At 36.2% G+C, this 21,970-nt stretch overlaps 2 protein-coding genes across 4 annotated transcripts in view; one reads left to right on the top strand and one right to left on the bottom strand.

The window, feature by feature from the left end:
* Window positions 1-21,970, bottom strand: part of LOC129740695 (RNA helicase aquarius) — a 220,522-nt gene that overhangs the window by 138,843 nt on the left and 59,709 nt on the right. The window lies entirely within an intron of this gene.
* LOC129740696 (probable G-protein coupled receptor Mth-like 5) overlaps window positions 8,100-21,970 on the top strand; it is a 57,209-nt gene continuing 43,338 nt past the window's right edge. Inside the window, exon 1 of one of the 3 annotated variants that reach the window (XM_055732459.1) lies at window positions 8,100-8,278. The gene's annotated coding sequence lies outside the window, so the exon portion shown is untranslated. Of the gene's footprint in view, window positions 8,279-16,363; window positions 16,537-21,970 lie in introns of those variants that run through there. The other 2 variants (XM_055732460.1, XM_055732461.1) reach the window with 2 other exon arrangements.

The following is a 21,970-nucleotide window of genomic DNA, read 5'->3' as shown; positions in this document are numbered from 1 at the left end:
TCCGAAAAAAAACGCACTTTATATTTAAACCTGATCAGTTCAGGGTTGGGTGGACCGAATTTAAAAATTTTAGTTGCATTTGAATCTTTTTTCATAAATTTCGAATCATCAAAGTTTGGGCTCACCCCTCAGTATAGCGTATCGGCAAAAAGCGTGCGTATCTCTGTCATCAAACAACTTTTCGCTAATCTGATAAGTTATCTTTGATGCTCGTGAGTTTTTTTTCGCTTTTTGGATATTTATTGAAAATGTTTGCTCAGACTAACTTCGTTAAAACTTTAGCTATAGTTTGTTCATCTTTTGATAATGTTCACCAAATAGTCGGTATGTTCAATAAATACCTGCAAACTTGTTTCGACTATAACTTTGTTATCTTACAAGTTATTCCAGATCGATTTGGCTCCATGTTTGATGGATCAACATATCTCGATTCTTTTTAGAAGTAAAAAAGACTTGAGCCTTTAAGTGTTCAATTGCCTTTGGGGCCGTTCAGATACCACGTGGACAAAAAATAAGATTTTTACCCCCTTCTCCCTCTCCGTGCACAAGTGTGGATATTTTGAAACCCCTATCCCCCTTCTTCAGATGTCCACCTGAACAGATTCGATTTTTGTTGGCTAAATCTAATACTACATTTCCATTTCTTGGTTTATTTTTCAAAGCAAGCTCCGATTTTTACAGAAGGCAAAGCCCACATTTTTTTCTGAATTAAAGGTAAAAAGATAGTTTTGAATTTAAGTTTTTTTAAAAATAATTTTTTATTTTGGAACGTTTTTGAAAGAAATGAGCTTTGATTGTATTTGCCTTGACGTAGCAAAAATGATCGATTTTGATTCATTGATATGAAACAATTCTTCATAATTTGGTAATTTTTCAGATTTTTAGAATTTTACATACTTTTACGTTTGAAAAGGAAATATAAATTTTAGATATCCAAATGTTTGGAAATGGCCAAACACATCAAATTAAAAATGTATTTTCTCGAAATAAGTTTCTTTTTTAAATTAATAATTTATTTTTCTTTCGAAAGCCCGTTTACTGTGATATTTCATAAGCTTTTATGCACTTATACCCCTTTGGATCGGAGGGCCTCATACATTTTGAGCAGTTATCACAATTCAACAATTTTAATGATGATCAATAGTTTTTATAAAAATAATCAATTCTTTAATATGAAACTTTCAAAATTAAGTTGATTAAGTAAGAAATGGTTACGTATAAAAATAAATCTCAGTTATGGAGATTTTATGGTAATGAAAAATTACATAAAAAATATGAAACTTAGATTATTGATTGAAACTTGATTTCAGTTATGCTTCAAATTCTATACAAAGCTTGAAAAAATAGCGTTTTTCACCTGCTTTGATTAGTACTTTTGCTCTAAACATGTAATAGGCTCGCGTTACCTGCGTATGTACACTGTATCAAAAAATTGTCCGTACAGCACGTACCTTGAAGTCCAAACAATCAAAAAGTGCACTTTTTCAGTCAATAAAAATACTACAATAACATCATTTGATGCAGAAATTAGTCCTTTTTGTAGATCAGTATTAAAAATGTTTATAAATTAAACCTTAAAAATAATCTAATTCATTTTGTATAGAAGGTCCCAAAAACGACGTCAAAAAATTGTCCGTACACTGAGGCCTTTGTCAAATATTAGTCAAGTAAACAGTTTTGTGTCAGTCTTTCAAACGAAGAAACGTGAATGAATCTCAGCAAAGATAATTTCCAGTGGTCTGAGCGATAAATACGGTAAAATGAACTTTATTTAGCATAAATCAGTAGATTTAAACAATTTGTGGATTAAATTAACAGGAAAATGTCTGCTCTTCACAAAAAAAATACCCGTTGACATCCGGAAACTGATCGTTGACCTGAAGAATGACGGTAAAAGCTTGTCCGAAATTAATTTATTTACTTGTCTTCGAATTACGCATAGAATAGTAAAACGGCCATGATCGTCGGTTCAGTATGTCCTTCAAAACTTTAAGAAGACTATCTCCCTGGAGACTAATCGTATAAGCTGATAGTTGGTTTGATCGTTTTTTCGGGTCAGAACCAAACAATCATATTTATATTCCTGTAGACGCGTAATATAACTGATAAATCTTTTTATTTTCCTCCGTAAATGAATGTCAAGTTTCCGGTGCAATTTGCGCTGAAAGCATAACACACCATTACATGGCCACCACCGTGCTTAACTGTCAGTCACAATTTTTTCGGATCCAATTCAGTATTTGGATTACGCCATACTCTTACATGTCCGTCAGACCCAAAAATATTAAATTAGCTTTCGTCAGTGAATATGACGTTCTGCTAGAACTCTTCCGGTTCCAGGACATACTTTCGAGCGTATTCCAGCCGCCTTTTCTTTTTTTTAAGCAGATATAAACGGCTTCTTCAGAGCAACACGACCTTGGTTTTTTTTCTCATGAAGTATGTTCCGTACCGTTTGAGGATTAACCTGTATGTTTTCAAAATTCTTCAGGCTGTCTGCTAGTTTCGGGGCACTGATTTTAGAAATCTGACTGATTTCCCTGCTAATGATGCGATGGTGACGATCCGTAAGCTTCAGTTTGCGGCCTCTTCCTGGAGTGGTCTCCAGGGAGTTAGTCTTTTTAAAGTTCTGAAGGACATACTGAACCGACGATCGTGGCCGTTTTACTATACCTGCAATTTCGGACAAGCTTTTACCGTCATCCTTCAGGTCAGCAATCAGTTTCCGGATGTCAACTAGTATTTTTTTGTGAGGAGCAGACATTTTCATGTTAATTTTTGTGGATTTAATTAACAGAAAAATGTCTGCTTTTCACAAAAAATACCCGTTGACATCCGGATACACGAAAATCTGCTGATTTATGCTAGATAAAGTTCATTTTACCGTATTTATCACTCAGACCACTGGAAATTGTCTTTGCTGAGATTCAATTCACGTTTCTTCGTTTGACAGACTGACACATAACTGTTTACTTGACTAATATTTGACAAAGGCTTCAGTGTACGGACAATTTTTTGACGTCGTTTTTGGGACTTTCTATACAAAATGCATTGGATTATTTTTAAGGTTTAATTTATAAACGTTTTTAATACTGATCTACAAAAAGGACTAATTTCTGCAGCGAATGATGTTATTGTAGTATTTTTATTGACTGAAAAAGTGCACTTTTTGATTGTTTGGACTTCAAGGAACGTGCTGTACGGACAATTTTTTGATACAGTGTATGTGAGTGCAGTTATTGTTTGTTTTCTATGAAAAAAATGAAATTTATTTTCATCAATTCTATCATCACTTTTAAAATATTACTCACAATGGTATTTCTCCCAGAATATTTGGTGATGCAGATGGTACTTTTGAACACATTTTAAGCTTATTTACGATTTTTTATGTTTATGCTATTTATTTTAAAAATATTCGTTTCACCGAATACTTGAAAAGGGTCGGTATTCGGCCGTTCGAACTATTCGGTACATAACTATTTAATTTTCTAAAAATACCGAAAATACTACTTCTGAAACAAAAGTTGATGGATAAAATCTGATAAAAAATCGAGTTCAGAAATGTATTTCTAAAATCAGTTTTTAAAGCATAGTCTCCAAAAACTTTGTTTTATTTTTTCCCAGATAAGATAAAACTATTCCGTCATTCCCAACTATTTTCGGAAACAAGGCAATCGCTCAAGTTGAACATTCGGAAGACATTTTTCTAATTTTCGACCAACACGGCTGGATTTCAGGATTCACACCAATTATATCGCCGATACTGTTTCTAGCTCATTTACACTTTTCTCAAATAATTGTTTTAGAATTGTTGCAAAATGAGAATCATTAAAATTTTGATGAGGGTCTTACGCTGATATGAAGATGCTCAGTAAAAATATTGTGGATAACTTGAACATTTTTTTTACATTTTCTTCTACGAAAATGTGTGTTTAATTTTCATATGTAAAATGACATTTGTATCGGAAAATTCTTTAAAGAATTCTTCAAGTTATAATTTCTAAACAACCAATTGTAAAATTTACGAAAATTTGTATTTCTGCAACACTTTTTCGTAGTGAACATCTGAGATTTGCAGATTGTTTTATAAAAAGATATCACAATAAGTGTATTGAGAAAATTTGTTAAAAGTTTTATGAAGGATTAATAACCGTAATTTGTATTTGTAGATTTAATTTATCGGTCTAGCGGTGAAAAGTGATATCCTTTTTAGTAGGGACATCTGAAGATTATGAAAAAATTTTATATTGGTGGATAGAAGGTTAGATGAAAATGAAAGATGTTGAAAAATCACTTTTCACCGCGGCCTACAAATTGTTAAAAGTTTTCACTATTTTTCTCTAACTCACTCACTCCCCCCCCCCCCCCTCCCCCCTTCTTCCACTCTGTTACTTAAATAAAGGTTTTTTCGCCAGATATTTACGATTTGCTGACAAATTGCTGACTTTTACATCGTTCGAGCAAGATAGCTTCACCATGAAGTCACAAACTGACGCTATCTATACTGATCTGTCTGCTGCTTTCGAAAAAGTAAATCACGATATTGCTATTGCTAAACTCGAACGCTTAGGATTCTGTGGATCCCTACTGGACTGGTTTCGACGCTTCAAGGGCTACTTTCCGAAATTTGTTTTAATATTTTCGAGAGCTTTGTAGATTTAACTAGTTTTTAACTCATTATTTTATTAAGTTATCATTAGGATCAACAGGTGATCCGTTGATGTTTTACACAAATAAACAAATATTGGACACTTGTTGTCAGTCCGATTGACAAAGGATCTTGATTCTGGTTAAATCTTCTTGGTAATTGATCCGCCTTCCACGGGAATCTTTCTCTTGCTTGGAACAGCATCTAGCACCTGGTAGCGGTCCAAAAAGAAGCCCTCCAGCTTGTTGTATGTAGCTGGCGTGGTACCCGAGGCTGCAGTATCCGCTTGTCTTCGAGCTGCATTGTCTAGCTTAAGGTTGCCAGAATTTTTTCCACTCCCATCCGGGCCTAGCAATTCCGGGCATTTTTTCAAAAAAACCTGGCAAAATCCGGGCATGGATTTCAATTTTTCAAATCCAAAAACCGGGCAAAATTTAGGTGTTATTATATAAAAATGCAAAGAAAAAATGCAAAAAAAATGAAATAAATATTTTATTTATGTAATTGCAGACTTCCAAAAACTTTTTGGAACACTTAAATATTTAAAGGTTTATAAAAGTAAATCAGCGAAATTATTTGAAACAACCGTTGAAAATTTCCATACCATTAATCGATTTTGCTGAAACTTACTCAAAAACTTTGATTTTTTTTGGTTTCTTTGTGAAAATTGTGGAAAAATCCGGGCAATATCCGGACTTTTTTCACGATATCCGGGCAACCGGGCCGGACCGGACTTTCTCGAAATTTTGCATCAAATATCCGGGCAAACCCGGATAAAACCGGGCAATCTGGCAAGCTTAGTCTAGCTTGTTGGACAATAAGTGAACTAATATGGCGTCTAAGGCCTGAATCGGTTGTTGCAGCGTTTCCAAGCATATTAAATGTTTCCTTGCTGAATCAAATAATTCCCTAAGCGCTGTTGGGGATTCGAGTTCGACGGCCTTTAATTCGAACAGCTCTCGAGTATGTTGATCAAGAGTTTTGAATTATTGAACAGTCAGTTCAGCAACTCGTATGCGATGTTGTAATTAGCCGACTCAAAAAGCGTTCGAGCTCAGATTGAACAACAAATATTGGCGAACCTTGAATACCAGTAGATGCTGCTGCATCTACCAAACCATGTGCTCCTGGGTTTTTCCCTTCGGTGAGTAGAACCTCCTCCGCATCCACAAATTGTTGCTCTTCCGGATTAATCACCGACATTGCTCTGTCAGAAAGACCACGAATTTTGTTTTTAAGTTTGATCTCCATGTAAGCCATGCGATTAATAATGTTCTCCAACAGATCCAGTCAACTTTTCTGCTTTGCCGATAACATTGATATAGTCGGCAGATCATCTGAGGCGGTGGAGGAGATCTATCGCAAACTGAAAAGCGAAGCAGGAAGGATTGGGTTGATGATTAATACGTCCAAGACGAAGTACATGCTGGCCTGCGGATCCGAGACCGACCGAACCCGCTAATCCAGTAATAACAAGGTCACGATCGACAGCGACAAGCTGGAGATAGTCGAAGACTTTGTCTATCTCGGCTCATTGGTGATCGCAGACAATGACACCAGCCGTGAGATCCGGAGGCGAATTATCAACGGAAGTCGTGCCTACTATGGACACCACAAGCAACTGCGGTCGAGAAGACTTAGCCCTCGCACGAAGTGTAACCTGTATATGACGCTCATTAAACCGGTTGTTCTCTACGGGCACGAGACATGGATATTGCTCGAGGAGGATTTGCGTACACTCGGAGTATTCGAGCAACGAGTGTTAAGAGTCATCTTTGACGGCGTACAGGAGAACGGAGTGTGGAGGCGAAGGATGAAGGCGAAGAAGGTGGTGAAGGCTGGCCGGATACGCTGGGCGGGACATGTTGCGAGAATGCCGGACGACTGCCCTGCAAAACAAGTGTTCGCTACGAATCCGGTAGGAACAAGACGAGCGGGGGCGCAACGAGCGAGGTGGTTAGACCAAGTGTGATCTGGTGAACGTGGGGTGCCCGAGAAATTGGAGAACGGCTGCCATGGACTGAGTGAATTTTAGGAATTATGTTCGTCAAGTTATGTCGTGAGACGGAATACTACGTAAATAAAAAATAATGTTCTCCATTGTAATTGCTAATTTCACGGCTGTCGAGATTCGACTCACCGTACAAATTGCAGATAACTTATACTCAAGCCGATTCCCATTTATTCCAAGATGGCGTATCATGAGTGAACTATTCAACAAGGGTCCGCCTAGTCGTATTTATGGAAAAAATGATGAAATGCTCATTTATGTCTGAGATTTCTTCGATGTTTGAACCTGGGGTTGACACTAAATTCCTAGAGAAGGAAAATTAGTTTTATGTAAATGTATTTACCACGTTTCGTCTAATCCGGTTCGAAGGACCAAATGATAAGCTGCGTGTGAATGCTCGGACGGTCAGGAGGAAAGTGGATGTGTTTTACTTAGTGCAGTGGGAAGTGATGCCAAATAAACAGATGAATAATTGTTTTATAGTTTTATAGTATTTATATTTTCATGGTTATTTGAACTCAACAGAAAGTATAAAACACCAGCATGTGCTTGCATAACCTTTTAGAACTGAAATCACAGTGCGAAAAGTTGCAAGAACTTTTAAAAATAGTAAATGATTTTGTTTTGTAACAAAAAAAAATTGTAAACACAATAATTTCCTTTAAATTTCCTCTCCGATCTCAAGATTTATTGCACTCGTTCGACTTTAAACCCAAGTTACATAAAATTTGCACACCCCTACATTTCGGACTCGCCCATTCCAAAACGTATGGCACCGAACCGGTTGGACCTTAAATTGTCGGACTGCCGTAACTTTTTTTGGACCGGTTAGGTAGCAGGGAACCTAGCCGTGGTGAATTTTCTGTACGGTCCTGTCCCAAATGATGTTCAGGAAAGGACCAAAACCAGCGTCACCACACACCGGCTAAAGACCAACGACATGCTGCTAGCTCATTCGTGCGTTCCCATCATTATCACAACGCCGGTATGGTTAAGATATACGACTGGTTGGCTGGTATAACAGAGGAGTACAGACGGTACGGTGCACCGATTCCAGCGGCAGCGCTGCGTAAGTCCCCGCATCGATTCCGGTTTACCCGTTTGTTGTTTTTTTTTCTCTCGTTGTTCACTCTTGCTTCAAATGATGAGTGTTGTTGTTATTCCCTCTTGTCGTCTTCCTTTGGTTAGTTTTTTTTGCCGTTTTGGTGTTCTGTGTTGTGGAACTCATGCCGGATAGTTGTCTGCGGTATAGTTTCATTTGTTTTTTTTTTTCTCGGTTCGTTTGGCTGGATATACGAGGGCTATAGACAGAGTAGAGGTGTATAGTCGTATAACATTCGTTCACTCATTGTTGTATTGTGGTGGAAATCCAACCAACCAAGTCCGACTGACTGACTGACTATACTGGACTGGGGAACGGGTAGACTGGAATGCTTTCATCATCATCATCATCAGTCGTAGGTTCAGTTTGAACGGGAGACGGTCGTGGCCGTTGGAATCGATTCGGTGTGAAGTTCGGTCGCGAAAATTTGGACGTTGTTTGTTAGGACCAGCTAATCCTACTCGTGGAGGTTTAAGACTGGTAATTTCGCTAGGATAAACAGCCAAACAACCCTTAGGTGTGTAACGCATAGAATTTGGGTCAGGAACGTCATTTCATTTTAGCAATCATATCATCGATGGGGTTTGTAACGGGGAAAGAGGAGGGTGTTGTGATTAAATTTGGCTCATCTTGCCAATAGAGATGTGAAGCACCAGTCCAACCGTGCCCATGTGAATTGTGCAACCGTGAATATAAAATCAGTGCCACTTTATTAGCCTCATAAATGCTGCTATAATGCTGTTTTGTGAGGGTGTTTGTGTGAGTCAAAATAGCGTGCCAATTTCCTATCGGTGTGTTCGTTAGATAGGATTCATGTGGCCAAATGAAAATGTTGTTACGCGAATTTGATCGTGTTTACAAGGTCGTTATTTGACAACAAAAACCAATCGTTGCAACTCGAAGTGCTGATTCGGAGATTTGACCAGAGAAAAAATAGTATCATCTGAATGAATCTTAACTTTATTCGATGATAAACGCAAGGTTAAATTCTCTTATCCTCGTCCGTCGTCCGAATGCGTGCTCTGATAATCGAAAAAACCGAAAAGCACCTAGAAGAAACAGAAGGAGCATACTAACAAGCAATAATCATACTAATAAAGAAACCCCAAAACAACCGACAACGACATCCACGTAGCAGCCAAAAGCCCGAAAAAGGTTGTATCTTATAAATGGTTCGACCAAAAGTCGAAAATGGCCCACAAACCGGTAGCGTGGATTGGTAAAACTGACAAAACGGGACGGCAAGAAGCCTATCGGTAAAAAGAGGGGGAAGTCTTCGACGAAAAACAAAAATCAACCTGAACAAGCCCCACTCGAGAAACCGGCCTCTCGGCCTGTGAGCTGTCGATATGGGACCGGGGCCCTCTGGGATACTTGAAACATGCAACTTGTGCGATTCTGTTAATTTGATACCTACTATACTAACTAACAGTGAACCGATTATTCGGCACTTTTTTTTTGCTTGTCCAGACGCCCCAGTTGGAAAACATTTGAAATAGTAATACCTTCGTTTACTCGGAACGAAGGATTCCAATCTTCTTAGTTCTAACATCAAATCGAAAAACCATAGATAACAAACCTTCTGATACAGATCAAAACCTCAAGCACCAAAAGATTTTTCTCGGTCAGTTAGATTTTCAAGCCATTGCAAAATGGGGAAAAAGTGTATATACCGCGAAGAGATTCAATATCTTTCCTCCTACACGAAACAAATCTATAAAAGAGAACTTTCCTCCAGTGAAAATGTCCGGAGAAACTATTGGACGTAGTTTCAGATTCTGCACGAGCTTACGAACAGAGTTATAGTGCCTTTTTAACCCCTAATTCCCCTATATTTTGTAAACAATCCAGATAAAACTAATTAAGACTTAAAAATTTTGAACAAAAATAGACCTACCTATCTTGTGTAACTGTTCCTGGGAATCCAATGAGGCTGTTTGCGAAGTTATCGCTGTTTTTGCCCTCAATTCCCCTATCTATTTAAATTATTCCCGGACTTGAAAATATGAAGTTCGAATTATTTCCGGACTTGAAGTTTGGACTTCAAAATTTTGAACCAAACGGGACGTATCTTGTATGATTTTTTCCGATGAATCCAATGACCGCACGCTTTGTAAAATTGAGTTATGGCTGTTTTACCCTCAATTCCCCTATATTTTATAAATAATAAAAAAAGCATGTTGGGACTTGAAATTTTTTAACCAAATGGGACGTATCTTATATAATTTTTTTTTCGAGGAAACCAATACAGGCTGTCACCGCACGGTTCCCCTACATTTTTCAATTATTTCAGAAAAAAGCATGCTCGGAATTGAAAATTTTGAACAAAATGGGAAGTATCTTATGCGTTTTTTTCAAGGAATCTAACGAAGCCCATTTGAGCCACCGTACGCATTGGAAACAGGAATTATGGTTGTTTTATTCTCAATCTCCCAACATTTTTCTATACATTCATTCAGAGAATTGAAGGGAAAACAGCCATAACTCCAGTTTCCAATCCGTGCGATGGCTCGAATGGGCTTCGTTAGGTTCCTCGAAAAAAACGCATAAGATACGTCCCATTTGGTTGAAAATTTTCCAGTCCGAATACGCTTTTTTCTAATAGAAAAATGTAGGGGAATTATGGGTGAACACAGCCATAACTCTATTTTCCAAAGCGTGCGGTGGCTCAAACATCTTTCATTGAATTCCTCGGACAAAATCGCATTAGATAAGTCTCATTTGGTTCAAAATTTAAAAGTCCGAACATGATTTTCTTAACTTTTTGAAAAATGTAAGGGAATTGAGGGTAAAACAGCCATAACTCCTGTTTCCAATGCGTGCGGTAACTCCAATAGGCTTCGTTGGATTCCTCGGGAAAAAATCAAACAAGATACGTCCCATTTGGTTCAAATTGAACATTTTGAAATTAATGGAACGTATCTTGTGTGATTTTTTCCGAGAAATCCAAACATGCCTTTTTCTGAAATAATTGATAAATATAGCGGAATCGAGCGTAAGAACAGCGATAACTCCGTTTTCTGAAGCGTGCGGTGGCTCAAATAGCCTTCATTTGATTCTTCATAAAAAATCGCACAAGATAGATCTATTTTTGTTCAAAAATTTCGAGTCTAAATTAGTTTTTATCTGGATTGTTTACAAAATATAGTGGATTAAGGGGTTAAAAAGGCACTATAGGTCCGTTCATGAGCTCGTGCGGCATCTGAAACTACGTTCAATCGTTTTTCCGAACATTTTCATTAAAGGAAAGTACTTTTTCATAGATTTGTTTCGTGTAGGAAGGAAGATATTGAATTTCTACGCAGTTTATACACTTTTTTCCCCATTGTGCATTGGTATAACTCTTAAAGGAAGAGAAGTTTAACGGCGACGCCCAAATTGTCCAAACAAGTACGAAATGCACATATTTGAACAATTACTGATCATCACACTTTATTAAAACTTAAAAGCCCAGCGTCAATAATCGGTCCTTAAAGTTCAAACAGCTGAAACTTGCCATTCACAGATATAAATTTCCCAAATTTTGTGAGTAGGACTACTTTACTTTAAGTTGAGAGGACTCTGAGATACGTATTAAAATGTCAGGGCAACATTTTTTTAAGTTACAACTTCTTTACCTGCGCATTTCAAGGCTTCAACATATGTATTGTTAAAAAAATTATAAAAAAAAGCTGGAAATGTTTCGAGTTTTCAACACTTGATCGTGTTTATCTTTTATTTATCGAGATAAAAGCAATCAAATTATTCCTTGAAGGTATAAATACTATGGGGTTTAACAAAACGCCATCTGAGTCTTTCAGTTGGAGAAGTGCTAAAGCAGATCGTTTTTTCAGTCTGATTCGCCATTCAAAAAAAAAAAAAAAACAACAAACAAAACATCGTGTCTTAGTGATAAAAAAGTTGTCCACCGATAAAATGAACAAAATGAGGTGGTAAAATTGTGCGCAAAATGGTAGAACCGTTAGCGTGGTAAAATTTTTGAATAAGCTTTAAAGACCCCAGGGATTTGAAAAAATCGAAAATGGGAATTGACTCAGACTAATGTACGTATCTGAAAATCGACAGTCTTAAAATTTTCTGCTCCGTTAGTCAAAATTGAAGTCTTAATATTTTTGAAAAATTTAAAAATTCGCAGAAACTCAGAGTTCTGAATTAAAACAATTTGTGTCCAATATCGAGCAAAACGGTAACACTTTATGCATACAATTTGTTGAAGCTAGGTAGATATAGCTGTGAAAATCACAAGTTTCTAATTAGTAAACAAATGCTAAGCAGTGAGTAAACACGAAAAATGAATCTGAAGCAGTAATTACAGAGCTTTGATTCAGTAAATGAATCCTAATAAAACCAGCAATTTCCCTCATTACGTTTTATTGGTGTTTTTCTTTTTTGTCGTTTATAATTTGAATTGTTTGATATAAATGTGACACACCAATATTTCCCGGTGCGAATGTTTTCCTTCGAATGACAGGTAATTTCCGAAATAACCTCAGCACAAAGCTTCTGCAGAAAAAACATACGTTCCTAGCAATGCTATCTGCTATCTCTAATTCAAACCAAAACCAAACCAAAATAGTAATTTATCATCTGCCCTTTATGACAATTCATCATCTGGATGTACATTTACAGCTGTCACCCAATCATTGGCCCTTGGAGCGGTAAGACACGTTTGGGGATCATTTGGCACCCAACTTTAAGAAGTTTGTATTGGCCTCTTGTGTCCTTTCGATATTGGTCGAACATGAGTACACTGGTACTATTGCTGATTTTAAATTAACGAGTTTCAGGGGTGGGAAACAGTAGAAAAAAACAAAAAAAAGCGTCAAATTTCAATTTATTCTGATTAAATCACCGACCAGTGAACAGGCATCATTCCATTCCTAAAACGTTTCATCAAACTGAGCATGCCTCATCTATGAAACAACAGCTTTGTTGATTTTGCTTGGTTCCGGCACGAATTTTTATCATAAACGATTACAAATCTTTTCAAAAAGTGCTCGTTTTTTTTGTCGAAAAGTAAAAAATGCTGCAGCAAAATTTCTATTTGCCTGACCTAGACCTAGACCGAATAATATCTTTTTCTTGTCAAATCCTTGAAAAATAATACATCCTTTGATTTCCTGCGATTTTCTAGCGAATCCAATCCAAACATCATGCACAGGGCATGGTAATCCGGCATTTTCTCTTGCTATCCCAGGTTTCTCAGAGCGTATTTAAGAAATTTCTTCTGAGCTCTTTCCAATCTGTTAACGTGGACATTGTACTAATCCAACATAAATTGAGACGATTGTGAAGGTTCATGTAACTCATGGCAGACTCTACTGACCATTGCAAACATAGAGTTTGCTTTGGCTACTACCTGCTCTATGTGTTTCGTGAAATTCAGTTCTTTGTCTATCTCGACTCCAAGATCCTTTACCGAGGTCTTTCTAGTAATAGTCAAGCTGTTTTCAATCGATAGGCGTACCTGATAATCGTTAGTTTGCGAGGAAACGATATAATACTGCATTTCGAGGTCCTTCAATGGCCTGAAAATAGGTGCAGTGCGTTTCAGTCGAGCAATCCTTCAGGTTGCGAACAGAGAGGAACATTTTTAGATCATCTGCGTATATAAGCACAAAAACGTTCTTCAGTACCACGGGGAACTCGTTTATAACAGTGATGAACGGAAGGGGTCCCAAGTGACTCCCTTGTGGCACACCACTGTTGATCGAATAGCATCGGATCTGACATTCCCCAGCTTTACATACTGAATGTTTTCAATTAAGTATGATCGTATCCATTTAACCCTCATCCGCATTAGAGTGTCATTTTGACACTATTGCAAGTTTGAAGCCTTGTAACTTTTTTTAGAAGCTTCAAAATACAACAATTTCTTCGGGGACCCCAAATGATTTCAAAAGTTCTTGAATATTGTATCTTTACTTTTTTTTAAGGACGAACCCTGGAAGCCTGTACAAAAAAAACTCCCTTTTCCAACTTCACTTAGAGTGTCAATTTGGCTCTCTGCCCGAATCATTACCTACCGTACCTACTCGAAGAGCAAACAAACACGTTTTGCTGGACGCGCTGCTTGTGGTTCTAGAAATTCAGGAATGATTTTACGTTTATAATTTTCATATTTTTGTGAAATCTCACAGCGTGAATTGTTGCACCTCACTAGAATGTAGATTAAATGTGCTTTCCAATGAATACACTTTTGATAGGACAAACAAAGTAAAAGCACTCAAAATCCGGGTACAACCTGACGGTGGACCACAAAAACAGATGAAATTTTAATTTGTAAAAAAATCGCGCAAAGTAGTGAACTTTGAAAAATTACAGTAAATTCAATTTTTGTTTTATCGAAAATCTAAAGACAGCAAAATGTTAGAATTTCAATAAGTTTTGTAGCCATATTTTTCAAAAAACTCTACCATCGCTCAAACAGTATTTACTTGTAATCGAATGAAAAGTGGGTTTTTCAGACCCCTTTTTTTAACTTTTTGTGACCATTTCATTAAAAAAAAATTTTAAAAATATTTCTTGGCTTTATGATGTAGGCATTAACTTCAGCTTTCATATGCACAAGGCAAATATTTTTTTTGGATGTGTAATTTATGGACTACAGCAGTTTTCCTGAGGCATGTTTTTTCGGATTTTTTTTTCTTTCTTCATGCTGAATAACGAGAAAACTAGTAGCTTTAGCTATATATAATATTCTAAACATATGTTACTGACATTACAAAGTTTCTATTGATATAAGTTTTGTTTAGATCGGTTGAACACGCCAAAAGTTATAAAGATTCGAGCTTGTAGTGTCAAATTGACACTCCTAGTGCTGATTATGGTAATGAAATCTGATGCGGATGAGGGTTAAGGCAAGTATTGGAAATTCCATTTTTACTAAGCACGAATAGCAGTGTGCTGATTTCGATCACATAAAGGGCTTTTGACATATCAGTATATATAGCGTCGACTTGCAATCTTTGCATCATCCAACTCAAAATTCTTGATACAAACTCCCCGAAATTTGTTATGGTTGATCGTTTTTTAAGAAACCCGCATTGAACTTACGAGATTTTTCTTTCCAACCATGGATACATTTGGTCGTACACGATACTTTCGAAAAGCTTTGGTACAGCAGAGAGAATTGTAACTCCTCGATAATTTTCGACAGAGAGCTTGGAACAGCTTTTATGGATCGGTACAATATGCGAGATCTTTCAAAACTTTGAAAATATTCCTTCATGGTGTGAGTCAGAAAAAAGGGGATGTAAGGGGTTCCGGAAGTCAATTGACACACTTTTTAATGAGCGATTTCAGTATCCCCCCGCTAGGACCACTGCTTTTGAATTCGTCGAGCATAAAAATTTTCCTTCTTATATCTGTTTTCGATACTGTTAGCTCAGGAAAAACTTCCTCCGGAAAAAGATATGTTAAATCACTTTGAATATTATTCGAGCAGTAAACATTTCGAAAATATTCTGCGAAAAGTTTTGAAGCCTCTTCCAAATTATCTGCTTTTTTAGTTTTGTAGCATGTAAGCACCGACTTAGGCAGAAACTGCGGTGCATCCGTGCACCCATGGCGGATAACCAACATATAAAACTTTGCACCACCGTACTCAGTACATAGAAGATCAAATCAAACAGGATAATGAATACTCACAATCGACCGACGGAGCTCGACTAGTACGCATACTGGAGCCTATTTCATTACATTCACCGTGGTGTAATTAGCTAACGTGCCGTTATGCTTAAGTTGAAATGGCGGGTTCAAGTCCCGTCGGTGAGCCGTTGTATCTTTTTCGACCGAAACCGAAACCAACTTTTTCGAAAAATTACTGATATTTACGGCTTATGTTTTTTCTTTCCTTCTTTGATATCTCATGTATCTCTAATATTTTACATCACCTTCGAAAATTTGAAGTCCTACCGGTTTTTTTTTAGATGAAGGTATACACAAATGAGTAAACGAACTCTGGTATTACCGAACTGTTGATAATTAAAATCAAAGGGGTACTAAACTCGTTCTATATAGGCAAACCACACAAACTATGGTTGAACTTAAACGAAAACGGAAATAAATTGATGCAAGGAGTTACTCGATTAGGGTTAAACTACTAAGACATAACGATACACTCATCTAAGCAGTACATTTACAGTGCCCCAGTAGCTATTCTCAATCCATGATCCATGACCATTTGAAGATCTTCCCGATAACCTGCCATCGCTATCGCATCTGAAGCAAATACCTACTACCTATATGCATTTTGCAGCGTTACGACGAACAACCGGGTACGGCAGAGACGGCACAGCGCAGTGCTTCCGGTGAATTGTCTTGGAGCGTCGTTTTCTTCCCTGCGAAGTCGGTCTTCGAAAGACTTGCTGTTTTCAGTCGAGTGATTATTATTAAGCGTGCCGGTTTCTCTGGCTGCATGGTGAAGATTCAAATGTGTACATTCGTATACATGTGCGCAGTGTATTATATGGAAAAGCACCGTCTCGTGTCTTAATATTTTGCATTGTAAATAAAATCGTCCCCAACAGCTATTTAGATGCAATCAATGGGTATGGACTAGTGATCGCATGGTGACTAAAGTGCTCTGGCGATGAAGTTTGTGATGATTTGATTCCACTATGAGTAGTTTCGGTTGTGAAATATTGGAATATCTCGTCAGCTTTGTGGGGGGCTCTGTGACCATATCATGATATGGTCAATATTCTAGGAAAAATAATTAGTCAGATGTGACCACATTTTGTGCCATGGGAGAAGCCAAACACACCCATTTAGGTGAGAATCTACCTCGAACAAGCGATTCATGACGACTTTCAATCATTGAGGCAGCTACTGAGTGTGGTGGTATTGGTGAGATAGTTCCATACCAAAAGTGATCATGCACACTAAAACTGAGGGTGGAAAGTCCATCAGGTGCCGAGTGAATCAAGGGGAATGTTATGACGTAAAGGTTAATGAATACCTGTTCACGCGGGTACCTCCAAATAGAAACATCCAACATCAGGTCAAACCAGTAAAGATCGTGGTGTGAGGGTGATAATACATCAGCTGTCAGGAAAAAAAAGGTGCTATCAAAAGAAACCCGAAAAAACCCACTTTGGCGAACGGGCCCGACTTGAGTGATGAGACCACCTACAACATGTTATGGCCTACCCTGTTCTGTTGTGATCCGTTACAGATTGCCCGTATGCTTGTCGGATGAGGAAGCATCTTCCTCCAAAATCCATCAATTAATCAAACAGGATGAACGATTTATTCCGGTTGAGTTCTTCGTCGATTGGAAAGTGTCACTTCCTGCATTTTTTTCTTCACTCCTACATCGACCTCTTTTTTTTATCTAACCATATTTCGAGCCTCAAGTGCGTAAGCAATAAAAAAGATTCCAGAGCAACCCCGGGGTATCCAAGTATTTACACAGTGCTCGGTGCCCAAAGAAGGATTGCCCAAAGAAGGATTCCTATAACGGGTGGTAAAACGTGAGATAAACCAGACATCACCCACAAAAAAGCAACAGGGCTGCGTTCCGGGGACGAGAAATGAATGAATCAAGCCCGGTGACGAAAAGATGGAATGCTTTCAGCAGCCGTTCTCCATCGAAATCCGTTCGTTCTCGAACTGGGGAAACAAGTGAATTTTAAAATTAGGGTATTTGAAAAAAAATGTTTATGCGTATTAGACTGAGTCGATTTGGGGTTATTTTTGAATTTTTCAAACCCTGGGGGCTAAAATTCTTCGTTTTGGTCCAAAAATTATCCATGAATTTTTGCAGAATTTTAAAGTAACGTTTACATGAGTAAATTTGAACTTTTAGGTTTGTATGGGAAAATTGAATATTTTGTACTAAAAAATCAACATTATTTTTGCTTCTTCTGTGGAACCGAGCCAGCTGATGGTTTTAGTAGTGCCAATTTAAAAATTTCTTAAAGGAAATTTACCGTTGAACAACTTTGTTGAAGACTGTAACTTCGTATCTTATTAGGCAAAAAGTTGTAAGCTGTTTAACAGGGGTATGTCTATTCGTATGATAAACCATAAATTCAATTGACATCACTGCTGGAGCCTCGCGAAAAATTGCATGAAAGAAGTCTTGCAATATCTCGTTAGGCACCCAGCAGTGATGTCAGTTGAATTCATTGTTTATCAATGCCAAAATTCCCTCCCCCTATTCAACACGTAATAACTTTTTTGTCTAATAAAATACGAAGTTACAGTCTTGGACAAAGTTGTTCAGCGGAAAATTCACTTTAAGAACCTTATAAATTGGCACAAACAACTTAAGCTGGCTCGGTTCCACAGAAGAAACAAAAATGATGGTGATTTTTCAGAACAAATTATTCAGTTTTCCCATACAAACGCAACAATTCAAATTTACTCATGTAAATGTTACTTTAATATTCTGCAAAAAATCATGGATGAGTTTTGGATCAAAACGAAGCATTTTAGACCCCAGGGCTTGAGAAATTTAAAAATGACCCCACATCGACTCAGTCTAATGCGTATGTGACAAAAATATAATAATGTGCTACATACTTTGAATAAATCCAGTGATTTCTGTGCATATATACTGCCCCTACTCGCATAACAGTCCCATATGCACTTTCATCACTTTTTATCTAACCTGACAACTTATCATTTTTGACATAAGACTTCAATATAAAACAATAAAACAAAATAGTTTGTTCTGGAAATTTCGAAAAACGTTACTGCCTCTTATGAAATATACCCGCATAAGAGTGCCATACGTGAAATATTACGAATTTCGGTACCTTTTCAGGTTTATTTTCGGCGAGAAATATTATATTTATGGTGTGAGTCATTTCTGAAGAATATTTAATTTAGTTGATAAAGAAATATTCAAAATAGTCTTCGAAGACAGGCTACAGAGATAGAAGGAATGATGTCAAAAGAGAAAAAACACTACCAGACAATTAAAAACAAAAAAAGTTTCATCAACGGCATTGAGTTTACGATTTTCCCAAAAAAGTATGTTTTTATAGTTGATTATCGCTTTGAGAAAATCAGAAATAAATTAATCCAAGGTAAGGAAAACACAAAGGTTGACAAAAATATATTCGGTATGGTACTATTATGCGAGTATAGATTAGAAAATAGTTTCGAATATATCCGCAAAACAGTCAATTTAGAAAATTTAATGTCCTACGATTTATTATGACAATTAAAAAACATATTCATGAATAAGACATCAAATCAAGTCTGCCCAAAATGCAACCTTCTTTAAGGAAGTTACTTTACTGAAAATCTAATTCCAGATCCAGGATTGCAATAGATTTAGTCAACATTTTGACGAAAAATGAAACAGGATAATTTTTTTTAATGCTGATTCGATTTTTTTTCCATAGATTTGATTCTCAGGATCCTGATTTAATTTCCCGATGAATATTTGAGAATTTTAAATCCGTTTAAAATATAGAGGAAGAATGACTAAGCTGTTAAAAATCCTCTATGAATAAACAAAATAGAATAGAATATTTTAAAGTTTTTGTTTTAAAGAAAACAAGTAAAATGAATCCAAATTCAGGTACAGATCATCACAGCCGATCTTTAAAGGTCTTTGATTTTCACAAATGTTCCAACATTTTTTACGTTTGATTGAAATACTAAAGTTTAAATATCACAACTCATTTCAGATCTACATTTCAAAATCTAATCGCTAATTATAGTTTCTGAATACAGAAAGAATTTCAAAATCAGGTTTTAGGTGGATTTAAGTTTTCAGGGTTCAGGATTTAGGTATCGGATTAAGATTTCAATTCAAGATTCAAATTTAGGATTCAAATTTCAGACTCATATTACAGACACAAATTTAAGAGTTCGGAAAGAGATTTCAGATACCTGCATCCTTTAGATACAGAATTCAGATATCGAATTTCAGGTTCAGATTCCAGATCTAGACTTTCAAATTCAGATTTCTAATAATTTTATTTTAGCTAAAAGTAAGATTTCAGATTAAGTTCTATGTAAATTTTAGATTCCAGATGAGGATTTATTATTCAGATTTCTGATTGAGATTTGGTGATTTGATTAGCATACAATTCCTAACCAGATTCAAGATTCAAGTTTCACAACCAAAAGTTCGATATAGACATTGGTTCAAAATTTTAAATTCAGATTCAGATGCAGACACCAGAAACAGATTAGAGATACAGATCTTCGATGAAGATTGATCTGATTCTGAAATCTGAGATCTAAATCTGAAATCTGAAACTGAAATCTGAATCTGAAATCTGAAATCTGAGTCTGAAATCTGAATCTGAAATCTGAATCTGAAATCTGAATCTGAAATATGAATCTGAAATCTGAATCTGAAATCTGAATCTGAAATCTGAATCTGAAATCTGAATCTGAAATCTGAATCTGAAATCTGAATCTGAAATCTGAATCTGAAATCTGAATCTGAAATCTGAATCTGAAATCTGAATCTGAAATCTGAATCTGAAATCTGAATCTGAAATCTGAATCTGAAATCTGAATCTGAAATCTGAATCTGAAATCTGAATCTGAAATCTGAATCTGAAATCTGAATCTGAAATCTGAATCTGAATCTGAAATCTGAATCTGAAATTTGAATCTGAAATCTGAATCTGAAATCTGAAATCTGAATCTAAAATCTGAATCTGAAATCTGAAATCTGAATCTGAAATCTGAATCTGAAATCTGAATCTGAAATCCGAATCTGAAATCCGAATCTGAAATCTGAATTTGAAATCTGAATCTGAAATCTGAATCTGAAATCTGAATCTGAAATCTGAATCTGAAATCTGAATCTGAAATCTGAATCTGAAATCTGAATCTGAAATCTGAATCTGAAATCTGAAATCTGAATCTGAAATCTGAATCTGAAATCTGAATCTGAAATCTGAATCTGAAATCTGACTCTGAAATCTGAATCTGAAATCTGAATCTGAAATCTGAATCTGAAATCTGAATCTGAAATCTGAATCTGAAATCTGAATCTGAAATCTGAATCTGAAATCTGAATCTGAAATCTGAATCTGAAATCTGAATCTGAAATCTGAATCTGAAATCTGAATCTGAAATCTGAATCTGAAATCTGAATCTGAAATCTGAAATCTGAATCTGAAATCTGAATCTGAAATCTGAATCTGAAATCTGAATCTGAAATCTGAATCTGAAATCTGAATCTGAAATCTGAATCTGAAATCTGAATCTGAAATCTGAATCTGAAATCTGAATCTGAAATCTGAATCTGAAATCTGAATCTGAAATCTGAATCTGAAATCTGAATCTGAAATCTGAATCTGAAATCTGAATCTGAAATCTGAATCTGAAATCTGAATCTGAAATCTGAATCTGAAATCTGAATCTGAAATCTGAATCTGAAATCTGAATCTGAAATCTGAATCTGAAATCTGAATCTGAAATCTGAATCTGAAATCTGAATCTGAAATCTGACTCTGAAATCTGAATCTGAAATCTGAATCTGAAATCTGAATCTGAAATCTGAATCTGAAATCTGAATCTGAAATCTGAATCTGAAATCTGAATCTGAAATCTGAATCTGAAATCTGAATCTGAAATCTGAATCTGAAATCTGAATCTGAAATCTGAATCTGAAATCTGAATCTGAAATCTGAATCTGAAATCTGAATCTGAAATCTGAATCTGAAATCTGAAAACTGAATCTGAAATCTGAATCTGAAATCTGAATCTGAAATCTGAATCTGAAATCTGAATCTGAAATCTGAAATCTGAATCTGAAATCTGAATCTGAAATCTGAATCTGAAATCTGAATCTGAAATCTGAATCTGAAATCTGAATCTGAAATCTGAATCTGAAATCTGAATCTGAAATCTGAATCTGAAATCTGAATCTGAAATCTGAATCTGAAATCTGAATCTGAAATCTGAATCTGAAATCTGAATCTGAAATCTGACTCTGAAATCTGAATCTGAAATCTGAATCTGAAATCTGAATCTGAAATCTGAATCTGAAATCTGAATCTGAAATCTGAATCTGAAATCTGAATCTGAAATCTGAATCTGAAATCTGAATCTGAAATCTGAATCTGAAATCTGAATCTGAAATCTGAATCTGAAATCTGAATCTGAAATCTGAAACTGAAATCTGAAATCTGAATCTGAAATCTGAATCTGAAATCTGAATCTGAAATCTGAATCTGAAATCTGAATCTGAAATCTGAATCTGAAATCTGAATCTGAAATCTGA

The sequence above is a fragment of the Uranotaenia lowii genome, chromosome 1 (genome assembly GCF_029784155.1).
Source record: "Uranotaenia lowii strain MFRU-FL chromosome 1, ASM2978415v1, whole genome shotgun sequence".
NCBI lineage: Eukaryota > Metazoa > Arthropoda > Insecta > Diptera > Culicidae > Uranotaenia > Uranotaenia lowii.
This window is presented reverse-complemented; position numbering and strand designations above follow the sequence as displayed.